This window comes from Euprymna scolopes, chromosome 24, assembly GCF_053919585.1.
Source record: "Euprymna scolopes isolate OS-2025 chromosome 24, ASM5391958v1, whole genome shotgun sequence".
In the NCBI taxonomy this organism is placed as follows: domain Eukaryota; kingdom Metazoa; phylum Mollusca; class Cephalopoda; order Sepiida; family Sepiolidae; genus Euprymna; species Euprymna scolopes.
This window is the reverse complement of record NC_136505.1, coordinates 74144726-74171976: the sequence shown is the minus strand read 5'-3', so window position 1 is coordinate 74171976 and position 27251 is coordinate 74144726. Positions and strand designations below refer to the sequence as shown.

At 33.0% G+C, this 27251-nt stretch overlaps 1 protein-coding gene across 1 annotated transcript in view; it reads right to left on the bottom strand.

The window, feature by feature from the left end:
* Positions 1-16101, bottom strand: part of LOC145246764 (uncharacterized) — a 182835-nt gene extending 166734 nt beyond the window's left edge. The window contains exon 1 of the mRNA XM_080108537.1: positions 15931-16101. The gene's annotated coding sequence lies outside the window, so the exon portion shown is untranslated. The remainder of the gene's footprint in view (positions 1-15930) is intronic.
* Between the last annotated feature and the right edge of the window lie 11150 nt (positions 16102-27251).

Sequence of the window (27251 nt, the reverse complement as noted above, 5' to 3'; positions counted from 1 at the left end):
AAAAAAAAACAAAGAACGTTTATATGTGTTTTTGATATAGATGTACATAATAATACTTTAATAAGTATGTTTTAACTTAAATAGGGATGGTATAATAAAATTGTGGAGACTGCGTTCGCGCCTGGCCCCCAAAGAATTGAAATAGGCATAAACTTTAATAAAGACTTTTCATATCCAATTGCGTTAGTATACTTTGTTAAGTTTGAAGAAATATGGTATAATAAAATTATGGGGTGTTCGTTCGCGCCTGACCTCCATAGAATGGAGATATGTCGCAAAGTTTAACAAGGTTTTTTAATATAGATCCACAGAATATTGTGATAAGTGTTTCAGTGTGAACAGGTATGGTATAATAAATTATGGGGTTTATCTATTTTATTTTTACTTTCATAATATTTTGCTTTCGTTTGGATATCTCTTTACAAGCCTTCGTTTTCATAACCTATCATACTTTCATAAATCAGAGTCCATTTTCTGTAGGCTGTTTTTGAACCCAGTCAACGACGGGTACTTTTGCTAGTATAGGTATTTAATTATTTTAATTATTATAGTAAAAAAATAATTATATATATATATATATATATATATATATATAGTGTATCACAAAAGTGAGTACACCCCTTACATTTCCTCAAATATTTAAGTATATCTCTTTATGGGTCAACACTGAAAAAATAATTTTACCACAATGAAAAGTAGTCTGTCTGCAACATATATAACAGAGTTAAATTATTTACCGCTCAAAATAACTCAAAATAAGGCTTCCTCTTGGGGTGACAGTCGTGCACACCAAGTATCTGAAATGTTTAGTGGTCACTTATGTTTCTATCACATTGGCGATGCAACCGTTGCATCTTATGCTCATAAAGATCTTCAGTTTTAGGATTAACTAATTGTCTTCTTGATTGCCAAGCAATTTTGCTTGCAATTAGTTTTAAAAATAAAGATGATTTAATAGATTAATATTTCTGTGATTGGTATTAGATTTATCCAAGTAACCTAATACCGAAAAACACCAGATACAAAGAATAATAACCATCAGATACAGAATAAAAGATACGATTCCAAAACTTAGTCAATTTTTTAAATTTTTATAAAAAATAAAATTTAGTAATCAGTAAAATGAAGAAAACACTGCAAATATTATCAGCAAAAAGTTAGAAATAAAGAAAAATTGGTCTTAAGTTCTTTTTAAAATATGTTTGCACGATAACGTGCAAGCATATTTTATTTTATATATATATATATATATATATATATATGTGTGTGTGTGTGTGTGTGTGTGTGTGTGTGTATCATATACACATATATTTAACATTAACAAATAATTGAAGAGGGTTTATTTTCTACACGATTGTAAGAAGTGTATTTTCATCTCACAGAGTGGCGCTATACCAAACAGCATTTTGCAAGACTTCGATCGAGAATAAAAAATCGACAATTTTTTAGTGAAAAAAATATTAATACAAAAGAAGACGATCAACTGAATTGCGCTAAATCTATACAATATCCCACGGAGTCTTTTTTTAATTCATACTTTAACATACATGTTAATTTTTATCAAACGATCAAATACAAAATATTAGAATAACGCCCCTTTAATCCAATTGACCAAATTTCCACTACTAACGATTACTTCGATATTATCCTATTGACTACTGCACACTCAATAACCCTAATCTTCGAGTCACCTCCGGACCTTGATAAATGGTAACCCCTATGTAAAAAAATTACTGGTAATCGAAAAGAACACACTGAATGAGGAGGATTTTACTGAAATCATCATCATAAATAATTGAATATCGGCAGTAAATAACATTGAAATTCAATATTTAAGATCAATAATAATTTTAATATTAATTTGTATTTATTGCGGACTATTATCCTTATCTTTTTTTAGTTATTTTACGACGTTTCGGCCAACTATTCCTCTGGCCTTCGTCAGGCTGGCCTTCGTCAGGCTGGCCTTCGTTAGGCTGGCCTTCGTCAGGCTGGCCTTCGTCAGGCTGGCCTTCGTTAGGTGGTAACCGCGACGGTTAGGAATTCTGAATCTCCTGACTGCATTCATCGCAATTATAATCGTCCGCAATAAATAAAAATTAATGAATTCTAATAAAAATAATATAATTTTAATATTGATTTCTATTTAAGGTTTTATCCTTAAGTAATTTTGACATTTTACTTATTATATGATGAAGATGATAGAAGTGTATAAGTTTTCCCGGTCTTTAACGTTAAGTATTTCAAATTTCTTATCTAAAATAATACACCAGATGAGTACATATGGTCATTTAAATGGCCGTATAAAATCGTAACGCAAATATCAACTTACACTAGAGTCACGTGACCTGCTGATGCCACGGAATAAAGTCTGAAAAACCGGAAGCCTTTCAGGTGTACAAAATTGCAAAGGAAAGTTATGAAAATCATCCAAACAAAACTATTTTTTCCCACGGACAAGGAATTATTTTCCATTTGAACACATGCAATTAAAAGAGAGAATTTATTGACAGTAAAGTAAGAGATATTTATCCTTTCTTTGTTTCTTGATTATTACATGTTTTTCATTTTTAAAAGCTAAAACAATATGTGTTTTTTTAGAGAAATATTTACCTTTAATATTTATTTATTTTTAAATAAATCTTTGAGTAATTTATTATGGTAAATTACCTTTTCTTTTTAATGTATTCATTTTTAACACCCCATAGGTAGTATATTTAAATCATGTTTAGTGAAAAAAATAAATACAAATCTCGTAGACATATGCGTTAAAGCGTGTGTAAATAAAAGATAGGTTGGAAAAAAGTAGAAGTCTTCATAAAAAAACACGTGCTAATATATATATATATATATATATATATATATATATATATATATATTTATTTATTTATTTATATAACTCAAGTTCATAAAGATGGAAACTATGTTTCGTCAATCGTTTTCATTTCCTCGATTGATGTGTACAGTGTTACTTGCTATAACTTTTTATTATTTCGGTACTTATGCAGAGAAAGTACAGTGCTGAAATAATATTATCACTTGAAATTAACAATTATAATGCGTAAATGTCATTCAAGGAGGTTTTGAGTGACTAAATGATTTTACCATTTAGAGATTACAGTTAGGATATTTACAGTACAATCGGCTTAAATCCATATGGTCACAAAGCAGTTTAGTATCGATGAGGTGGTGCATTAGTACATGATTAATTAAGAACTAAGATTTTGGCGAATAGAGAGAGAGAGAGAGAGAGAGAGAGAGAGAGAGAGAGAGAGAGAGAGAGGGCTAATGGGGTGATAATTAAGTCTGTCATTTATTTCGCCAGAATTCTTGTAAACTGGCACGACAGAAGCAATTTTTCAGCAGTCAAGAATGCAATGCTTCTGTAAGACATTTGTTTAAGAGCTTGAAAACCTTAGCGGAGCATTTTTTAAATAGTATAACTCGTATCAAATCACGCTCATATGCCTTTGAGGTGTCTAGGTTTTTCATATCACGAACTTAGGAAGGAGTGATTAACAAAATACGTAAATACACGCGGTCTACTGTATATTCTGTCCATATATATATATATATATATATATATATATATATATATATATATATATATATATATATATATATATATATATACATACATACACGCACACACACGCGCACACATACACACACACACACATATATATATATATATATATATATATATATATATATTTAAATAAGAAAGGTCACCAACAATTGCTATGTATTTTTTTAACATTTTATTATTCCGTCTTTTGATTTTTCATATAAAAAGTTATCATATTTAGATCATTGTAATAATGTTTTGAAATCATTGAACTAGTTTTTTCCACGTTTCAGGCGTTTTGTGTAGCGTCCTCTTCAGAAATTATTCAAAGTGTAAAATAATTAAAATAATTATTTATTATTAAACAGGGGGGGGGGTAATCGGTAGAGATGTTTTCATTTAATTGTGATTTGGATTTTTTGGAATTTTTGGATTTTTGGACTTTAGTTTCTTTCTATTGTGATTTCGTTTTAATCTTAGTCGGATGGGCATTCATAATATTATGTTTGTTTAAATAAAAACTAAAATATTCAACCCCCACAATACAAAACTAATTACTACCAACCACATCATGCAACACAGTCAAGAACACGCTACATCTCACCCTACCCCACCCATAAAAACCACCAAAAAATTCCCTTACTTAACAATCCCCATCAATATTACCAAAGTGATCAAAACCACCTCCATAGATACCACCCAACCCAAAATAATCCCTACTACATCCACCCCCAGTATCCCACAGAACGAAACAGACTTCAAAAATACCCCCAACGCCAACGCAGCCAATCTAAATACTCCAGGCACTATCATAATGCATACATCCCTATACATCAACATAACCAATCTCCCAACCAAAACAATGAAACCAACAACCCACGCCACCATTTTTTAGGAATCCCTCACAAAATGACAACACCAGACTAGACAACATAAAATCTAAAGTCATAAATCTACAGAAACACTTACAAATAGCGAAATTGAAGTACTAAAACTGGGTCTCAAATTCTGCCCAACCCCCAAAAGTAACATAGCACAGTTAAAGAAAGACCTTAAAGAATTTGAACGCAAATTCAGACTGATGGATTTATTAAATTAGAGGGAAAACACAACAGACGATTCCCTAGTGAAAAACAAATCAACATACTTCCCCAACAAACAAACCAATACAAAGGAACTAAATACTTTCTTTGAAAGGCTCTGGAACCTTTACCCCAACAAAAAGAAAAAAACACCAGTAATCTAACACGAAAACAAAATCAAGCACTTAAAAAAATCCGACTTAATAGCAACATAATTATAAAGGAAGCAGACAAAGGGAGTGCGGTGGTTATCATGAATAAAGACTACTATAAAACCAAAATTTTAGAAACACTAGGGAACGAAACCTATTACAAACCAATGAGCTCTAACATAGACAACACAACCATATCTAAAATCACAAAACTCTGCGTAACATATAATATAACATTAACTAGAAAAGAAAAAGACTTCCTTACAAACTTCACAACAAAAACAAACATCTTCTATGGACTACCCAAAATACACAAATCCAAAGATGTAAAACATGCCATCAACACACAGAAGTCAGAATACACAAACACCCCAAACCCTAATGACCTCACATTCAGACCCATAGTTGCAGGACCAGCATGCCCAACAAGCAGACTTAGCAACCTAATAGATATACTATTACAGACTTTCACCGATCTAGTTAGAAGTTACATAAGAGATGACATACACTTCCTTAGCTCCCTACCACAAACAGTAGACGATGGGACAATACTAGCCACATTCGATGTTAGCAGCCTATACAGCAATATCCCACACAACTTGGGGGAAAAATTATACTGGATAGACAAACATACACAGACTTTACACCCCAGATTTTACCAAACAATTCGTGATTGACAGCATTGACATAATCCTCAACACTAACTCTTTCGAATCTAATAATGACAATTACATCCACACACTAGGCACAGCAATGGATACTAAAATGGTGCCAACATATGCCACCCTTACACTCGCTCTCCTGGAAGAAATCCTTTATGAAAGGATAGAACAGAAATACGGACACAATATCAAAACATTCTTCATAAAATCTTGGAAAAGATACCTAGAAACTGCTTTATCCTCTGGAAAACCGCATGGGGATATAAGAGAGCTCCACACTATACAAAAAAAACCTACACCCCAAAATAAACTTCACCCTAGAGCAGATCTCCACAGAACTACCTTTCTAGACATCCTAGTAACAATTAAAACAACAACATAATTACAGACATCTACCACAAACCCACAGATACTCAACAATACCTCCACTTCCAAAGCCACCATCCCCAAAACTGTCTAAAATCCATACCCTACTAGAGTAGAGTCTGCACCATAGTCACAGACAGACACCTCTGTTCGACTCGACTAAATGAACTGCAAATAACCCTGCGGAAAAGAGGATATCCACCACCACTAATACGTAAAGGTATTGAACTGACAGAAAAAATCCCAGTAGACCAACTAAGAAACCCCCAAAACACAACAAAGAACAAATCCTTCTCAGTCAGAACGATAAACTAAACAACATACTCAAAACAAAAAAGTAATAAAACGCAAACGCCAACCCCCAAACCTAAAACACATCCTAACCTCCTCTAAACTCCTTCAATACACTACAAACGGAGTCACAAAATGCAATAAACAGCGATGTGGAGTTTGTGACTTAATAATAGAAGGAAACACATACACATTCAAAAATCCAACACAAACATTCAAAATAAAAAAGGCCCTAAACTGCACCTCCAGAAATGTAGTGTATGCACTAAAATGCACAACGTGTGACAAGTCTTACATAGGCGCCACCAAAAATTTCAGCAATAAAGTGTTCTTACATAAGAGAAACATCAAAATTGCATATAACGGACACCTCTATGTTTCAAAACATGTGCATACATGCAGTGGAAATAGCTTCAAAATAATGCCAATCTTCCAAACAGACAATTACTTTTATTTACTTACACAGGAAAAAAATTTCATAACACGATTCACTCCCGAATTAAACAGATCTTAATATCAATGCACAAACAAATGAAATGCAAAACACACCCGTACGCACGTTCATACACGTGTACACCCCCACACCTAAATTAGAACCGATACATTTGGAAAAACACACACAAGCACACACAGCCACACACAGGCACAACACCCCTATCTCTAGTATAACACATTAAACAATACCAACTTACCTCGAAACTTACAACACTAAAATATACCTAGAACCACAGTGTAGTATCTGTTCCAACACTGCGCCCACCCCTCCTACCCTCAGTCAGTGGAGGTGAAACCCTTCATGAATGAGATAATGCTCATTCTTATACTTGTGCCTTTCCAGACGTCCCCTCCCTTCTGGGGAGCGAGATCTTCCTCACACTAAAAAACGATCCTGGATCTGGCCCTACCCACACGGGGAGACAAACAAAAATCCCCTATGTCTATTTATAAATAAGTCTTTTTATTTAAACAAACATAATATTATGGATGCCCATCCGACTAAGATTAAGACGAAATCACAATAGAAAGAAACTAAAATCCAAAAAATCCAAATCACAATTAAATGAAAACACCTCTACCGATTACCTCCTGTTTCAGAGAAACTGCCCCCACCATACACACACATTACAAACGAACTTGTATCACATTTGCTTTCTTATAATGTTATAACACTGTTAGACGTATAATTCTACAAGCCAATACAAGGAAACACACACACACACACACACACACACACACACACCCTCCCCTACGCACCCACCTGACCAAGTACCAACGTGGCCCTCACTTCCACGCAAGTAATAATAAAAAATAATAAAAATAAAAACATAAAAAATAAATAAAAAGTAGGAAAAGAAGAGAGAGTGGACAGCAAAAGAAGGAATGACCATAGTCTGAGCACAATAAGATTGGTAGTAGTGGAGCACACCCATGAATTTATTTGGTGTTATTTACAGACATTTCATTCGCTCAGGAAACATGTAACCAAAATGGACTGCGAAAATGCTTTTATATATTCTGAACTCATTTTAAATATATTTTAATTATTTTACACTTTGAATACTTTCTGAAGAGGACGCTACACAGAACGTCTGAAACGTGTAAAAAACTATTTCAATGATTTCAAAACATTATTACAATGATCTAAATATGATAACTTTTTATATGAAAAATCAAAAGACGAAATAATAAAATAATGTTAAAAAATACATAGCAATTGTTGGTGACCTTTCTCATTTTAATATACATTTTTCTCTCGTTGGAATCTCTCAACCAATTATATATATATATATATATATATATATATATATATATATATATATATATGTATATATATATATATATATATGTATATATATATATACATATATATATATATATATTTCATTAAATAGCACATATAACTCTTGCTTGTTTTTCTTGTAATCCTCCTTTTCTCTTTGTCGGACCATTTTCCGAACGTTTTTTCCGAGTGAAAAAAGAAATTTCCTATAATCGCGAACGTTTCGACCTCTATTGGTCATCCTCAGGCGAGTAGCAAAAAATAAAAAATGAAATTGAAAAATGAAAGTAGCGAGATGAAATGAAAAGACGATTAAAAGATGATTAAAAGACGATTAAAATCGCTTAAAATCATTAAAATACTCAAAAGCACTTGATCGTGCCCTCCGTTTCGTTTTGAGTCTGGTTAATCGTTGGTTTATAAATGTGTATTAACAATGCCTCAAAGATCGGGAGGCGCACCTTGCAATATGAGGCAGTTAAAATGGCCGCGTTATTTATTAATATGTCTCTAAACTCATTTTTAGGGGTGTGGTGTGCTATGAGGTGCTGATAGATTGAACTATTCGGGGAAGACAGGTGACATGTTAAACGACGGGATATGCTGGTTCGAGTCATGCCAATGTACGAATTATATATATATATATATATATATATATATATATATATATGTATATATATATGTATATATATATGTATATGTATATAGTCATCCACATACGGTACTGTTTCTCTGTGTCACAGCTCATCAGTGCGGATAGACAAGCAACTACCTCAAGCCAGAATTGAAACCCGACCGTCTGTATATATATTAGTGATGGGGCGATTCGAAAATTTTTTCCAATTCCGATCCAATTACACTTCTAAATTTCCGATTTCGATTCGATTGTAGATTCCGATTCTTTTAATATTTATAAATATTTAATTAGAGATTTGTAGTTTTTTTTTTTGCAAATTTTCAAATTATTACATAACCCACTCCCGGGTATATTTTTCTCAGATGTTTTCCTTATAATGCATTGCAAATTGAAAGACAACAAAAGGTTTATTTTGATTTTAAACAAAACCAAATTGTATTTTATTCGTCGTTAGTGTAAATATGCTACTTGAAAGTTTTCATAAATAGTTGAAAATAGTCGATGATTTGTAGGTAAAATGAAAAAAACGATATAAGAACAATATATTAACAACGCCCCCATTGTTACGAACGAATTTCTATGTTACTATTTAGAAAACCATTTTTAACATGGAGAGGACGTTGGGATTCGTTAATTATTACGTGCCTTCCTTCTATGAATGTTTAACTTTTATTTTAATTATATTAAGTTGATGGGTTATTAAATTGATTTGCTTTGCTGTAAAAAAACCAGATCCAAATAATAATAACAACTAGCGGGACCTGTGGAAATTCCACAGGAGACTCATTCATATGTAATGTATTGCTGTTGGTATTCATGGCGTAAATACTCTTATATTATTGTAATTCTTGTTAAAACTGCAAATATATCTAAAACCCTTATCCGCAAGTGGCCTCCGGGCCTTGATAAGTGGTGATTCCTGTGTAAAAAAGCAGGGACGCCCGGCGTAGTTAAGTCGTACAGTACGCTTAAATATGATATTCTAATTCTTGCAGATTTCATATATATTATTATAGAGTTAATGTTCTATCGATTTTTACATCAACTTGAGCTTCTTCAGCTATAATCGAAACTAAAACCCAAATTTATGAAGAATTCTTGATAAAATTATTTAGAAAAAAAATGGATCATTGGAGTTCATCAGCTATAATCCGAATCAACACCAAAACGAAGAAGAAATCATTATTTCGACATTTGAAAGTGGTGCTCACTTTTTAGTTACAACGTTCTGATAAATCAGTCATCCATTTTGTAACCAATAAAAACGCGGGTATATCAAAACCATAGAAAGTAAAAAATAATATGAACCTCTACCGCATTTGTAAGTCAGAAATATATTTGTTTCTCAAAGAAAAAAAAAATAGAATGAACATGACTTTTTTTTATTGTTTTTATGAAAATAAAGTTTCGAGTTTCAAAAATTTGTTTTTTTTACTTATTAAGTTAAAAGTCAGTTTGTGGGTGTTTATTTTTTTTTAAATAATTTGTTTTTATGAAAGATGAGTTTGTGGGTGTTTCTTTACAATAATTTATCTGTTTTTATGAAAGATTAGGTTTTTCTGTTTTTTTTCAAAACTTGTTTTTTTTAATTTTTTTTTTAAAGTATTATAAATTTCACTAACATGCTGGAGAAATGTTTAATAATTTGGTATTTTTTATATTAGGTCCACCTCCACAATTTTCTTTTAAATGACGACTTCAGTCATCATTTAAAAGAAAATTGTGGAGATGGACCTAATATAAAAATTTACCAATAATTTTCCACCCTGTACGCCTCCCGATGCATTGCTTCGTCAACATGAGACCATTTTATATCTCTCGAAGACACTTCCGTATTTAGAAAAAAAAAATGGTTGACCGATTTACCAGAACGTGGTAACTAGAAAGTGAGCACCCCTTTCCAATAGTGAAATGTTTTTTTTTTTTCAATTTTTTTTCATAATCTGGTTAGTGTTCAATCAATAATAATCCAGTGAAAAATTGTTAAAAAACCTATCAGTATAGAAATTTGCATGGGGGTGATGGTTGTATAACTCCGCCACGTAAGTAAATAAATAAAAAATGTTACGTGCGCATGCATTAGCCTTGACTAAGGGGGTACTAAGGGAACGACCATTAAATAATTCTGCGGGTCACCATGGAACTCAATGCACAAGGAGTACCAAAAATAGTTTTCATGATATGAAGAAATTTTTTTTCGAAAAGTGGGTGACCACTTTTCTATGTAAATTTAACTTAAAATGAGCACCCACTTTCTGGCCACCTGAGGAAGGGGCATTTATTTTCGTGTTTATTGGCTTAAAGGTTTTTTTGACAAGGCAGTTTCGTACGCGAGTGCATATTTAACAGCCTTCGTTTATGCTCACGCGTAGCATAAACAAAGGCTACGTCTGTGAAATGGAAAATAGTCCCAGAGTTCAGAGGTTATTACTATGCAAAGAAATCAAACAAAAAACTTTTTAGCCAAGAAACACACAGAAAAAAAAACAAAAAAAACATAGCATCCATTTTTTTTCTATCGAATTCATTTGCTGTTTTTATTGAAAACTATTTCCCCCCGGATTTTTTTATATAATTTTCCATTAAGGGCCGTTCGTCTCACGTTCGTATATAACAAACATTTTTTTTGTAGATTTCGGTGTGCTAAAAAACGAATCTGCAAACCGTTTCCGTCGCAAAAAAATAGTTTCATGCTATTAAGAAATTACTTTTTCGAAAAGTGGGCGATCACTTTTCCATATAAATTTAACTTAAAATGAGCACCCACTTTCTAGCCACCTGAGAGAGGGGGATTTTTCCCATGTTTATTGGCTAAACAGTTTTCGTTTATGCTCACGCATAGCGTAAACAAAGGCTACGGCTGTGAAATGGAAAATAGTCCCACCAGAGTTCAGGGGTTATTACCATGCAAAAGAAATCAAACAAAAATCTTTTTAGCCAAGAAACACACAAAAAAATGCCCCTCTCTCAGTTGGCTAGAAAGCGGGTGCCCATTCTAAGTTAAATTTACACTGAAAAGTGATCACCCACTTTTCGAAAAAGTAATTTCATGAATATCATGAAAACTTTCTTTTTGCTACGGAAACGATTTGCAGATTCGAAATCTACAATAAAATATTTCGTTATATACGAACGTGAAACGAGCTTTAAAGTAAAAAATACCGGATTTTTGGGGCAGATTTGCCGTTTAGTTGTTGTACAGATATCCTCAAACCATGTAACCATTAAAAGGGACTCTTAAAAATCGTCACATGTATCGCGCAAAAGTTTAAAATCACCGATTATATGCCAGCCTACGTCACGGTAACATATATTGAGTGAGTTCCTAACAGTATTTTGTATAGCTTTTTTTAGTTTAAACTCATTTTCCCAAAATTTCTCCAAACTTAACATAGTCTGCCACCATTTGTATTTTTCAAATATACCGATAAATACTGAATGTTTTTGAACCGATTAAACATTATACATTACATAAAAACACTAAAATCTTATCCAGTTAGGTAGAACATTTACTTTTCTTGTCTTTGATAGCATTTATTTGTTATATATTTATTTTTGACAACTTCTTTTCATTTAATGTAACGTTTAGTTGGTCTGAAAAACAGTGTTTATCGGTGTATTTTAAAGCTACAAATGGTGGCGGACACTGTTGATTACGTTAAGTTAGAGAAAGTGAGTTAAAACTAAAAAAAACTATACAAAATACGTTCAGAAACTCACCGATTATGCTAGCCTATGTCATGGTAACATATATTCGGTGGGTTTCTGACACTGTTTTGTATAGTTTTTAGTTTTCAATTTACTTTCCCAAGCGTAACGTATTCAACAGAGTCCGCGGCCATTTCTGTTTTTTCGAGCCGATTAAACATATTACATTACATAAAAACACTAAACAATTATCCAGTTAGGTAGAAACGTAACTTACCTTACCTTTGCTTTCATTTATTTGTTTTTGGACAACTTTTTCGAATCTGGTATAGTAACCCCCCCCCCCCATCATCCAAATATTAATTACTAACTCACATTTTTGTATACAGAAAAAAAAAAAAACAACATTTAGCGTTTCAACATTTTTGCTACATTCAGCTTCATCCACTGATTGTTGGTCGAGCCCAAACCATGATTGACATAAACTCCCGATGATCCAGATCAAATTCTGCAAGAGTACCATTTTTTTTCATTTTCGCTTTCTTTTTCACTTTGGAGTGGATTGCTGTACTAAGAATATAAGAAACATGCATTTTCTCTTTTTATTAGATTTTTCCATTGCACCCAATCGAGCCACTGCAACGCGTGGCAGGGTACAGCTAGTATATATATATATATATATATATATATATATATATATATATATATATATATATATATACATATTCATCTCATCTACATATACAATTTAATGTATTTGTGTATGTGCGTGTGGTATGTTTGTATGCTAAAAAAATGAGAGAATATACATAACATCTAACCATGTATTCTCATTTACAATTTACGAGGTAACACAATGGCGGTGTTCCGAATTTTGAACTGCATTTCTACACAAGTTATGAGATTCTAACTCTTTCAAAACTTTAAATATATCGCATATCTATAAAATTGAAGTGTCCTCATAACCTAAAAGAGCTATGGAGATCGAACCTCATTGAAACTTCAAATATATCTCTTTTGGTTTAATTTGAACTATATACATAAAATTATTCGGAGAACACACACACACACACACACACACACACACACACACACATATATATATATATATATATATATATATAGATCGATAGATAGATAAGATAAAATCATCTGTCATCCTATATTTGATAAGATAGAATCGCCCGATCGTCGACGATAAAATGCAAGCAAGCAAGAAAGTAAACAAGTTCAACAGCGTTTGATAATTATGCAGATTTGATAGCGAAATAATGAATGAATAAAACCGACGATTTTTAAGTTTACACCGCAATATCTTAATTATAACTATATATATATATATATATATATATATATATATATATATTACACAGTTTAGTATTTCATTAAATCCACATGGAGTAAATCGTGATAGTTTTATATATATATATATATATATATATATATATATATATATATATATATATATATATATATAAAACATAAATAGAATACTTCACTTCAGTAGGAATGGCGACACATTTTAATGGAAAACAAAAGCCAGGCAACTTCTTCATTTCTTAGCTAACGAATTTAAATGCAAAATAGCGTGTCAAAAGTTAATATCGCTAAAAAAATAACATGTTTTATATATAAACGCATACACATACATGTATATATATATGAATAAAATATAAATATGATATATATATATATATACATATTTGTAGTCATCGACATACAGTCCTATTTCGTTGTATCACAGACTAGCATCTCTCCCAAGCCAAGGATTGAACCTAGAACCGTCGTGTTAACAGTCGGCAGTTCTCCCGCTCGACCATGGAATCGACGCCCGTAAATACCTCGTCGGAATGTTTATTTAAATAGCACCCGACACCACTTTTATAGTGCTCAAATCGCCTGTTCGTAAATAAACAAACAACGAGCTTCGCATTTTCAGCCAATAAAAGTAGCGGGTGAGATTATTTACGACAGTACTCTACCCAAAGAGGGGGCATGATGACATATGTCGTGTTGACAGTCGGCATATATATATATATATATATATATATATATATATATATATATATATAAAGTTTTAAAAATATATATGGCAATGAAGCTACACAGAATTTTCCGGGTTTTATCCACGTGAGAATTCATCAAGCTGACTATCCACTGGGTAGGAATAAGTGGTAGTTCTTCGCTGAACTGCTTTGACAAGCTGTTTAACTAAGACACTTCAGTCCGGTTGGACTACCACTCATCCTTAGCTAATGGATGGTCGGCATTTCTAACACTGTGACCACAGGACGGGCGTCGTATAAATGATGCCTCAATATTTTTATATCAGTATTGACCGTGAATAAACAGTGCTGTAGGAAAAATATTAAAAGAACTTTCTATTATATTAAATAGCTTCAGGCAATAACATTGCTGGCAGTGGTTATTTTAAATAGAAGTAAAATAAGAATTTATGATAACGATGCAATGTTTTTTAATTAATATATAAATTTACATACATTTTACTCTATAAACCACATTTATTGCCGCTAAAAATTGATTTGGGCATGAAATTGAAGTAAATAGATAAACGGTAAATAATATTAGAACTGATTACTTGCAAACAAAAACAGCATTAGATATTTGTTGGCCATGCCTATGAATCAGCATAGCATCGTATAAAAACATCAGGCAAATATTAACAAATAAACGCATTAGATGTGATTTTTTGTAAGCATCATTTTACAGTTATGACATTATGTATGCATGTAAATATAACTCTCACAAGCGCAACATGTGTATACAGATAGATAGATAGATAGATAGATAGGGAGATAGATAGGGAGCGAGCGAGAGAGAGGGGCAGACAGACGACAGAGAGAGAGAGAGAGAGAAAGAGAGAGAGAGAGAAAGAATAAAAGAAAGGAAAAAGAAAGAAAGATATAAATAAAATGCCGGTGCCTCTTCATCTTTCGCACGAACCACTCAACACACACATACGTACTATATATCGATTTTCAGAATTTAATCCAACAACAGTGCTAACGGAGAGGAGATAGGTAGTAAGTAGTAGAAATATATTTATCGCGAGTTCCGTGTTTCATCCTCAGAGGTAATCGTCAGACTAAAATGCACAAGATTCATGTGACTGGGTGTTTTTATATATTTTGGTGCTTATATATATATATATATATATATATATATATATATATATATATATATATATATATATATATATATATATATATTGAAGGAGCCACAGCATGAGGTTTTAAAATATGTATTGCTACATGTAAACGAAGAAAAAATGAATTAGTAAAATATGTCAATTTTCGCTCGAATTACATGTGCTCCACACACACACACACACACACACACACACACACAGACACACACACACACACACACATATATATATATATATATATATATATATACATACACACACAATATAATACTAGTTAATAAAGGCTAATCATTGTAAGAATCCAACATGATAATAGTTTTTTTCTCCGCAATACCAAAAGTAATTTTTTCAATAAATGTTCCAGTAACAATATAGTTAACATATTATTTCAAACATTTATAATAAATTAAAAAAGGAGACTCCAGAACCGTACTTGCAGTTGTAAAGCCCCCCCCCACATCACATTGCAGGCCCATTTTCTATGCGCACACAAACACACACGTCTCGCACATAACCACTGCTAGTTTCTATTCTCAGTGTTCCCAACAAGTTCGAAATAATATGACTACTCATACCGATTGGATTACTTGCGATTTTTTTGTTCTTTCTTTTTCCATGTTCACCGCCATCTTGTTTTCTTCTTTTTTTTTAAATATATATCACTGAGTCGAGGTAAGGGCGCGAAAATGCTTTCCACGATCGCTCGAGTAGACTTGTCTCCGTTTACTTTACCAAATGTCAACACCGAAGGAAAAACAAAACAAACAAAAAACAAAAAAAAACAAACAATACCAACACCTACGCATGCGTACTTCACACTGCAAACTAAATATATAAACTTTTGTGGAATGTGAGGGGTTGCGATTTTAGTGTCAAGACCATTTGTTTTCGCTTACAATTTTAGATAGCATTAATCGGCGGTCTTGAATTCTTCTTTTTTTTTCGAATATAAATTGCTTAAATTATCTAATTTAAAATCTTTGGAAATAAAACTTTAATTCAATTCTTTAATCACCATCGGCCATTTCTTTTTTCTCGTTTTACACTGAAAATGCATAGTTTTGTGACCACTAACTACTAATAACCTTTTAAAGCAAAAAAAAAAAAAAAAAATTCTCGGACTTTTCAGAATTTAAATGCAAAAATGATGTTTCCAAGTAATACACTGAAATACAATTTTAGATAAGTTGTAAAGTACATTAGCATTATTTGTCTGGAGACAAATTCAACATAAAAATATAAAATCGCTTTTATTCAACAATACATAGCGAAAATTGGCAATGTCATAACGAGCTCGAAACCTTTTTTTCGAATCTATTAAAATCATTATGTAACAAAAGTAAAACGAAATAACATTTAAGATGCGTACATTCAATGTTCATCTTTCTAGAATTGATGTGAAAGGTCTATGCATAAAACGATAAAATGTACACATATATAATTTCATGATTTCATATATAGACACAATATTATAAGGTGATGTAATCTTATGTATTTTCATTATTTATTTCAACAGAGGTTAATATGTGAGTAAAGCTTAATAATGGCAGTATGAAGCTATGCAGTCACGTGAGTGTCTTTCGCGCGGTTCTCGAAACCAGAACTATTGCTCTAACACGGGCACAAACACATCGTACATATGTGTGTCTCTCTGTCACTTTCTCTCTGTCACTACACACAGTATTGTTTCGTTGTATCACAACTTATCAGTGCGACTAGACATACACCTTTCCCCAGCCGTGGATCGAACGTACAACCGTCGCATTAATAGTCGGCAGCTCTCACCATCGGACCACAAATCAGTGCCGTAAATATTTCTCCTCGTGTGTATTAAATTCACACCTGCCGGTCACAATAGTGCTCAAACCATCGGTTTGTTTACAAACAAATTAATACTGGGCTTCGCTTAATAGCTTAAATACGCGTCGGATGAAAATATGTTTACAAAGTGCTCAATACAAAGAGGGAGGCTTTAAAAATTCCATTGTTTGTCTGTGGAACAGTCTCCGCCAAACTCTTCTGTCAATTCTTGGTCTACAAACCTGATACTTGATGTATGAGGTATTTAGATCTATGCAACAAATCCGATTTGGTTTGTAACTGTAAAATAGATGCTAAGATGTAAAAAATTGAAAAAATAATGACGTGGTGGTGGTAGTTCGACGTAATGTATATATTATCCTTATTTAAAATGTACATTTATACGTTTAACTGCTTTTATTTGTTTAGTTTAAATATGCATATGTCGTTAGATCAGATGGTAGCGAATACTGCTAAAACTAAAATATTTTGGTTACGATTTTAACTGTTATATATTAAAAAGAACTTTTAAAATCACTACTATGTAATGAGTATAATATAATAATCAATAGAGAATTGTCTCTATAATAACACTGGTCAACACAATATTTTTGGCAGGCAAAGTAAGACTGGTTTCTGGGGTTTTCAAGGGCGCTGAATCCGAATCTGACATTAGTTTTTTCAAATTGGCTTTAGTTTTTGAGATATCACAGGGGGGTCGTTTGTCTGAAATCACCCATTCGCGACCATAGCTAAACGTACAAAAAACGGCTAAATAGTGCATAAATGTCAGATATTGATTTTTATGATAATCTTAAACCACAAAGACAGTGTAAAATCTCAATCTAACAAGTTAAGTTAGATATAACATCATTTCATTTATCCTATAACTGAACACTTTTCATAGATTTCGAGGATATACAAACAATTTGCTGAATTTTAATTCTCCAAGTGAAAAAACATTTACATAATCAGTTATATATCATACATTAATGCAAAGCATTATACACTAGATTCTTAGTTACAATGAACACACAAAACAATATTTTATTCACAAAACTAAAATTGACGTTTATACGATTTTTGCTTGTGAGCAACTTTTGGGCAGTCTCTCAAAAGGTTCCAGCAGTAGTCTGCCATCATGTGCTCATCCCATTTGCCTTGATACATCTCTTCCATTGTTTTGATGTCTTGATGGAATCTCTCTCCCTGCTCCTCACTGTAATCACCAAGATTACCAGGAAATCTGTCGAGGTGACTAAACAAGAAATGAACTTTAATGCTCATATTTGCCCCTAGTTTTCCGTATGCAGTAAGCATCTTACGGACCAATTGCTTGTAATTGTCAGCTTTGTGATTTCCCAAAAAGTTTGTCACTACATCTGTGAAGGACACCCAAGCATTTAACTCAACTGTGTTCATATGATTAGCGAAGTCAGAATCCCTCATGAGCGTTCGAATCTGAGGTCCATCGAAGATGCCACCTTTAGCTTTTTCGATGGAAAGACCTGGAAATTGCCTGCATATGTACTTGAAGCTATCCCCATCCTTGTTCAACGCCTTAACAAACTGCTTCATGAGCCCTAGTTTTATGTGCAATGGAGGGAAGATGATTCTATCCCTGGGTACCAAAGGCTCATTGATGACGTTGGCTGTGCCGACTTCGAGACTTTCTCGTTCTGGCCAGTTCTCCCTTCTCCAGTGCTGGATTCTTGCTCTGCTATCCCACAAACAAAGAAAGCAGGGATACTTTGTGTACCCACTTTGCTGACCAAGCAGAAAATTTACCATTTTCAAGTCCACACAAATCAGCCATTTATGAGTGTTGTAATTCAGCTTTTCAAGAACAAATTTGATAGCATCATACTCTTCTTTCATCTTGGTAGAATGGCCAATTGGTACAGGAGCAAACTTATTGCCATTGTGCAAAAGTACAATTTTTAGACTTGCTTTCGAGCTATCTATGAAGAGACGCCAATCTGCTGAGTCATATGATGAGATCCCCATGCAGTTAAGAAGTGCAGAAACGTCATTACAAAAGACCAGGTCGTCTTCTTTAGAAAAGAAGCTGCCTTCCCTTGTCCTATAGTATGTTACTTTTGTGCCAGAATCAAGAATGTTTTTCTCTTGGAGTCGTGATGCAAGAACTTCAGACTGCTCCTTCGACAAACAAAGGTCTCGCACTAGGTCATTAAGTTCAGATTGATTGAAAAGCTGAGGGCCATTTGAGGGTTCTTCATAGTCACTACAGCTATCATCACTTGATATTGAAAGATCAGCTGGAATCTCTTCGGTTTCATCGATTTCAGGCAAACTGGTGAAAACAGGCACAGGTAGATCCTCAGAGTGCGCAACAGGACGGATAGCAGAATACAGACTCGGATACTGCCAATTTGCTTTCTTGTGCTTGTTAAACCCCGTCATGTCATTGAGACAGAAGTAGCAGTCATCAAAATGATTGTTGGGCTCTCTCTACACCATTGGTACAGCAAACTTCAACTTCAGCTTACCGTTGGTCCAACCGCGGAGACTTTCTACACAGGTTTTTCACACCATATGTGGGGCCCAAGACTTGTCTTGGTCACCAAGTATCATATCGAAGTATGCTTTGTACGCCCTCTTTACAAAGTCTGTAATATTCCTCTTTTGTTGTGCCATCATATACTGTCCACAGATGTAACAAAAGACATCCGGTTCATATCTGCAACATCTTCTAGAAGAACTCATTTTCTCTCTGGAACTCATTTTCAACTGTGGAATTAAAAAGAAAATTCTTAATTACTGTTTAATTTATACTGCAACTATATTTATGGAACATGTTATTAAGTAATTACAGTATATAAAAATTCTCCCTATATAAATAATTATATAAAAATTCTCCCTGAAATACTTCAATATATACATAATCGTGATAATGATTCAATAATATCAGAAAATTATTATTTACTGCTTCTATATTGAAGTATTTCAGGGAGAATTTTAGCGGTTTAGGCTTATTTGGGGCTATCAGTATCTTCTAAACTAGAGTCAATCTGGCAAAACCAATGTTATATTCGTAATCAGCGACCTTCAAAACCACAGAAAACACTCCTAGATGGTCTGCCAAAGAGAAAAAAATAAAAATTTGTTGACCAGTGTAATAAATACGAAATCTGCATTAATATATATATATATATATATATATATATATATATATATATATATATATATATATATATATAGCTAGCTAGCTAGCTAGATAGATAGATAGATAGATAGATAGCTTACTAGATAGATAGATAGATAGATAGATAGATAGATAGATAGGTAGATAGAAAGATTCTTAATCTGGTTGAAAGTTTTCTTAGACTTGAGTACACGGACTAATCCTTGACAAAATAAAATTAAGAAATGCATAGGCTCTGTCTGTTGCTAGATGTATTAATCTATTAGCCAAGCGCAAAGCTACTATCACAGAGATTCTTCAAAGAACCCTATTATTTAGCCTTGTTTCTTTACAAGGGCAATAAACGCTTCCTTATTTCTTTACATTGTGATACTTTCTTCTTATTTAACTTCACATCACAGTTATGTGCCGCTTTTGTTCTGATTGGTTGAGCGTAAAAATATTACAGATTGTCTGGCTGCTGTCTCGCTTGGTAGTACAGGGTCCTAACTCTTATGAAGCGTTGTTGCGTCATATCGGGTTAGTTTTGACGCCATGTCGTGCATGAAAAAGGGACTCTATATTTATTTCTGCTGAGTTTCCCCGAAACTAGAGCTCAATAGATTGAGATTTAGCTAATAGTTTATTTTATGAGATTTTAATTTGGTTCCTACATATTAATACGGACCCGACGTTGTGTACGAAACTATCGCCAAAAAACCAAGAAAAGAAATTCGACTCGAGTTTCGTTTTCAGTTAAAAAAGACTTTTCGTCATGAATACCTGCACCAAGATAATGAAAGAAAACAAGAAAATAAAAACTAAAAAATGCAAACAAATTAAAAATATGAGTAAATAAATCCAAATGAAATATCTTTGTTGACTGTTTCTTCTCGTCAAAATGTTCTGTTTATGAATTAATTAATTTGTACTTTTTGTAAAATAAGGAATTTCAAAGGATCTTTATAAATATATAAAAATCAATGTTTTAGTACGAGTTAAATGTTTAAATAGCGAGAACCTTAAAAAATTACACTATATCTGAGCCGTACTGTTTCAGCTTTGTTGACCAAGATTAAAGTTTTGAATATTAACAATATGTTACAAAGTTCAATCGAAGCATAACCAAACCCGAGTTCCGTTGAACAGTCTCTCATGTTGGTTGATCTTGTGTTAGTAATTCCCACAAACCTAAATGCGGTATTTTTCTTTTAGTTTCCCAAAGTCAGTGTATTGCTTATCTTGGCAGTCTTCATAACAGATGTGTTTTCCTGTTAATTGCATTCCGGATTTCGTTTGTCACTTTTCTTTTTTAGGCCGTGTCAGTATTTTCTTATAAATTCTTTTATCATTTTTTTTTCCACAACCTTCGATTTTCCTACCCATCATATCAGTAACTATTATTTCTCCTTTTCTGCTCGTTTGATAGAAGATTTTGACGCCGATTGCTCGGATAGTTTTCTTTTACTTTAAACTTCCCTTTCGAAGTTCTTGACCAAACTAGTTAGCATAACCTTTTGCTTAGTCCTACGACCGATTTGTCTCTTTAACTGCTTACCCCCTTGTGGCGAGATGATTCGAGACAACACTAGTTAATCTAAGTTTTTCTTAGTAATATAGTCTCTTTGTCTCTTAACTCCTCAGAGTTTGTGGCGAGATTATTCGAGACAATTACGGTTGACACCTACCCAAAGGGCTAGAGGCATTTCCCGAACCCCTGACTTAATCAGATATCAACACATTGTGCAACAATTATTGTATTGTCATGTTTTATCACATTCCAGTACTGCCTCGCGGTACTGGGATTTGACTTGATCATTTATCTTCGCCAACCCTTACATCCAACACGAGCTGTTTATTCACTTACTACTTATGCTTTCTAATAACCAATTCGTTTCAATACATTTACTGCTTAGTGGACACTTATCTTTCTACCAAAGCAGCGATTCAACCGCTGCTTTTTATGCTCATAAAAGTTTCAGTTAATATTCAGTTTACGTCAAGTGTCATAGTTGACGCCTATCAATTTTGCTCGCCGTTATTTTTAAAATTAAAGATTACTTTAAATATTAATATTTCTGTGTTCGGTATTAGGTTTATACGAATCCATGTAATCAAATACCGAAAGGGTAAAGCACCAGACATGGTTTAAATACTTACAAATAACATTAAATAAAAGGTCACTCAGCATATCTTGTACTAAGAACTGGATTATTATTTTTTCTATTTTAAAATTTAAGATTTGATAATCCATAAAATAAAACTAGAGATATTCAGTATTCTCAGTCGGACATCAACAGCCCAAATACAAATTTACATGAATATAAATATGGTTAATTCTTAATTTTTATTTAAAACCAAATAACCTGTTTAATACGTCAAATGAATATAAACTATTCTCCCCCATAATATTGTATAACCTTTTCGCAATAATATTAATAAAGATAATATTGGCGGTGAACTAAGGTCCACACGAAACCCTTTTAGCCAATAGGGCGAGTCGAAACTTATCTTGCTTAGACGACCCTGCGAACAAAATCAATCTTTCCAGGTCACTTATCCACCCTTCATATGTGTGTACTCGTTTCAATCAACCTTGCAATGCACGCTGTTCAAGTGTGAGCTGGTCTGCCTCGATCAACCACATCACGAACTGCTTTCGTGACTTCGCCATTTCCGTAAAGAACCGTATCCGCTTTACTCTGTTACCTAACTCATCCGCCATCTTTTTCCTATTTTCTTACACTTTTACATCTTGCGATAATGATATACAACCAACAAAAGAGGAGAATATATTCGAATTTGAAGCAAACAAACAAACAAACAAACAAATAAATAACGATATTACACACAGCTCGGTGTAATTCTTTGTTGTGTCTTTCTCTAAATTTTTCTGCTAAGCTTGGTTCGTTTCTTTTCGCGGTTGAAGTGGTACCCTTTTTTATTTTGAATCTTTTTTTTGTACAAAAAGGCCTGATCTTACATGCACCAAACAATCTTAATGTAACGGCCACGTTGCATTAAGATTAAATTCGTGTTAATATGTAACGTGGTTGTTACATTTTAACACGAACTCGATGTTGTGTTCGAAAGTCTCGCAAGGAAACAAACGAAATAAATTCAAGTCGAGTTTGTTTTTCAGTTGAAAGAAAAGTCATGTATTTAGGGTAGTTTCAACTTATACGTATTTTCCAAACCATCGTATCCTTGATTTTTTCTTTTCCGGATCAATTAACAATTCGTAGTCCGCAGCTTCAAACAGCTGCTATGTCTGCAGCTTGCCCCACAGTACACAGCCGTTCAATAATTTTATAAAAGTTCGGATTACATCTTGGTTTCAAAGTTCTTTTCCTTCTAATACGTGCTTAAAAGTCCTCAAGGTTGCAAATCATCAAAACGGCAGCCATTTGTTTACACTTGCACAGATTAGCTTAGGATTTTAAATCTGAGCACGTGATAGTGTTGCCATATAACGTGCCAAGCTTCACTAGCTTTTATTAAAAAAAACTATTGGAGTTAGAACAAAAAAGTCGATTTGCATATAATTCTTCACGCGTTAAGATATACTAATAAAAAGTTAGACTACACATCGAAAACAAAACTAGGTTTAAGGCTCTTAAAATTTATACTACAATTATTCGTGAGGACCTATGGCGTAACGGATATAAATGATAAATATAATCAGTTATTATTAATTTTCTCCTAGGGGTTGAAGATGAAGCCATCTATAAGGTTGATACTGAAAATACAATTACACAAATTAATTAGGACTACGTCGACATGGTTAACAGAATAGGAGCTATCCTTGTGGATTAAATAAAGGGTTCTGTTCGAAATTCTGTAGAGATTTCAAAGCTCGACATAAGGGTTCTCGAGTTCGATAGGATGCACCTGAAGAAGGTCAGAGATTATATCGGCTGTAACATTCTGGGAATAACATCGGTAATGGCACATTTAGTCCAAATAATATAAATAATACACATATCTTTCTGTTCTTGCCAACTATTTTATAGATATGTATTTTTTAATTGTCATTAAACCATGAATCCATATTTATCGTATAATAAAATATGTTGAGATAATTAAAGGAAATATAATACTTGATAAATCAAAGTCTTAAATATGATTTCTTAGAAAACGCACTGACCGTGAATAATATTGTTATTTATGTGCCGACTATTGATTGAACATATTTCCAATTAGCGGATTATTTCAGTCTCAGAATTACAGCGCACATAATGAAACACACTATTAAAATTACCTATAAAACACAATATGAAATGCACTATTAACTGCACTATAACACGCACTATAAAATTCACTAGAACACGCACTATAAAATTCACTAGAACACGCACTATATAATTTACTAGAACACGCACTATATAATTCACTAGAACACGCACTATATAATTCACTAGAACACACACTATATAATTTACTAGAACACGCACTATATAATTCACTAGAACACACACTATATAATTCACTAGAACACGCACTATATAATTCACTAGAACACGCACTATATAATTTACTAGAACACGCACTATAAAATTCACTAGAACACGCACTATAAAATTCACTAGAACACGCACTATATAATTTACTAGAACACGCACTATATAATTCACTAGAACACACACTATATAATTCACTAGAACACGCACTATATAATTCACTAGAACACGCACTATAAAATGCATGATAAAACACCCGATCACTCAGCTTTTTTATTTTTCTTCTTTTGTTCCGAAGAGAATAGACAATCGTACGACATAATCGTTGCTGGCCAGTTTGAAGGGTGAGGAGCCTCGATAAGCCGCACAAAAATAAACATCGACAAGCAAAAACACATGACAGGTAATATTCATGGGCTGTTAAACACACCATGCGAAGCACACACGCGACTCTCAAGAAACACTCAGGTATATGAGTTCACAGAAAACATATACTCCCTCACTGAATAAGTCTTCCCAACGAACACATGAACGCATAAGTCATATGAAACTTATCAAGCGAAATAAAGGTTTGTTAATAAAACCATATTTCACTATCCATTTATCTATACGAACATAAATCCACAAAGCGATAGCCGAAACCAAGGTGTAATAAATTACTCAGCGCTTTTTCATCTCGTGTGCTTATGTATTTGCTTTCCTTCCTTTTTTCAAAACCTAGGCCATAATAATATTTATAGAAAAGTATTTTTCACTGACACTAAAAAATCTACACGAGAAAATCAACGCTCTTCACTTTAAACTGAATACATCATGTGCACCATCAAGTGTTTTGTCAACCTGTTTTACGACTGCACAAGCACCGTAAACGATATCAACAATACACGCTGAAGATTATCTGTAAAGAAGAACAATGGTAGTTGATCTCATGACAAATACAAACCTGAAACTTGTGCGACAAACAGTATATCACAATGAGCATATCCGGGTCGAGTATGGATTCCTGCACAAGCGTTGGTATCAACAATCGACTGAAGTGTCGTCAAGACGTGTAGCATATACGAAACCCTCGGAATAATACTTCTCGAGCCATCAATGTCTGCCGGAAGTTTGTCTCCTGCAAATGGCAGAAAGACTACATTATGAATTTTATGCCAAAGTCTGAATGAAATGAATACACTTGTTTACTTAAGAACATGATTACTCCAGGAATTGAATTATAAAGGGTAAGACTTTTCCAGACAGTTGAACTTATCTGAATATTGCACTTAACATGATAATTTAATATAGTAGAGTCCTTTGATTACAGAAGTATTTGAATTGCACAGAATTTATTTTCTGTGTGCAGCCACCAGAATTATCACTGTCTGATTATGTTTGTTTTGCTTTATTTTCTATGTAATTAGTGTTATTGTATCGATAATTTTGTTATTTCCACATTTGGGAAGTGTTATTGAAAATCTATTTACAGACAATGAAGAAATGAGATAACATGCCTAGGACTTTAATCTAAGCTATTCACAAAAATGTCAACAGTCAATGCTTTATCTCGGGCTTCTTCATCAGTATTCTGTCTGCAATTAGATCACTATTATGTCCAATAATATTAGCGCGATTTTACAACTTGCGATTAACAGCTATCTGCTATACCATGAGTAAAGCATGCGATAAATATTCATTAAAATTATCAACCAGAAATTTTATTTAACTTCAGCATCACTTAACTGGACGCAACATCCACATCAATATTTGGTCGTAAACTATTCATTTACTTATATATGCTCAAATTAGTGGGTTTGTTAAAAAAAATTACAATTAATTAGTTTGTCGGTAGTATTAAATAATAATTTGACATCTGTAAACGAAAAGAAAACAACTTTCTTTCAATACGAAAAAGGAATGGTTGAACAAAAGTTAATTTTAACCGGATTCAATCTAATATAGACTGAAAACAAAACTGAGAAAAATATATATAAAGGGACTAAAACAAATGGAGGTATATAGAAAGAGACACAAAGATAGGAGGAGAATAAAATTGTCTGCTGTTAGTTCCAACAATAATACTGCATTAGCGGGACCTGTGGAAATTCCACAGGGGACTCATTCATATGCAATATATTTATGTTGGCATTCTGTAGATGTTCAGTCTAAATGGAGACGCCCCGATATTATTGGAGCTTTTTTTGCTAAAACTGCAAAAGTACTTATCTAAGCTGGCATGAACGCCCGGTAAAACCCGATCGTAAAGTACTCTTAAATATGATATTTTAATTCTTGCAGGTTTCGTATATATTATTATAGAATTAATGTTCTATCGATTTTTATATGCTATAAAGTTGTGATTTCAAATATATATATATATCCATATCACTTGGGTGCATTAGCTTGAATCGAAACCGAAAAAAACATTATGAAATATATATATGTATATATACAACGAGTTCCTCCAGCCATAATGGAAACCGAAACCAAAACTTATGAAGAATTTTTG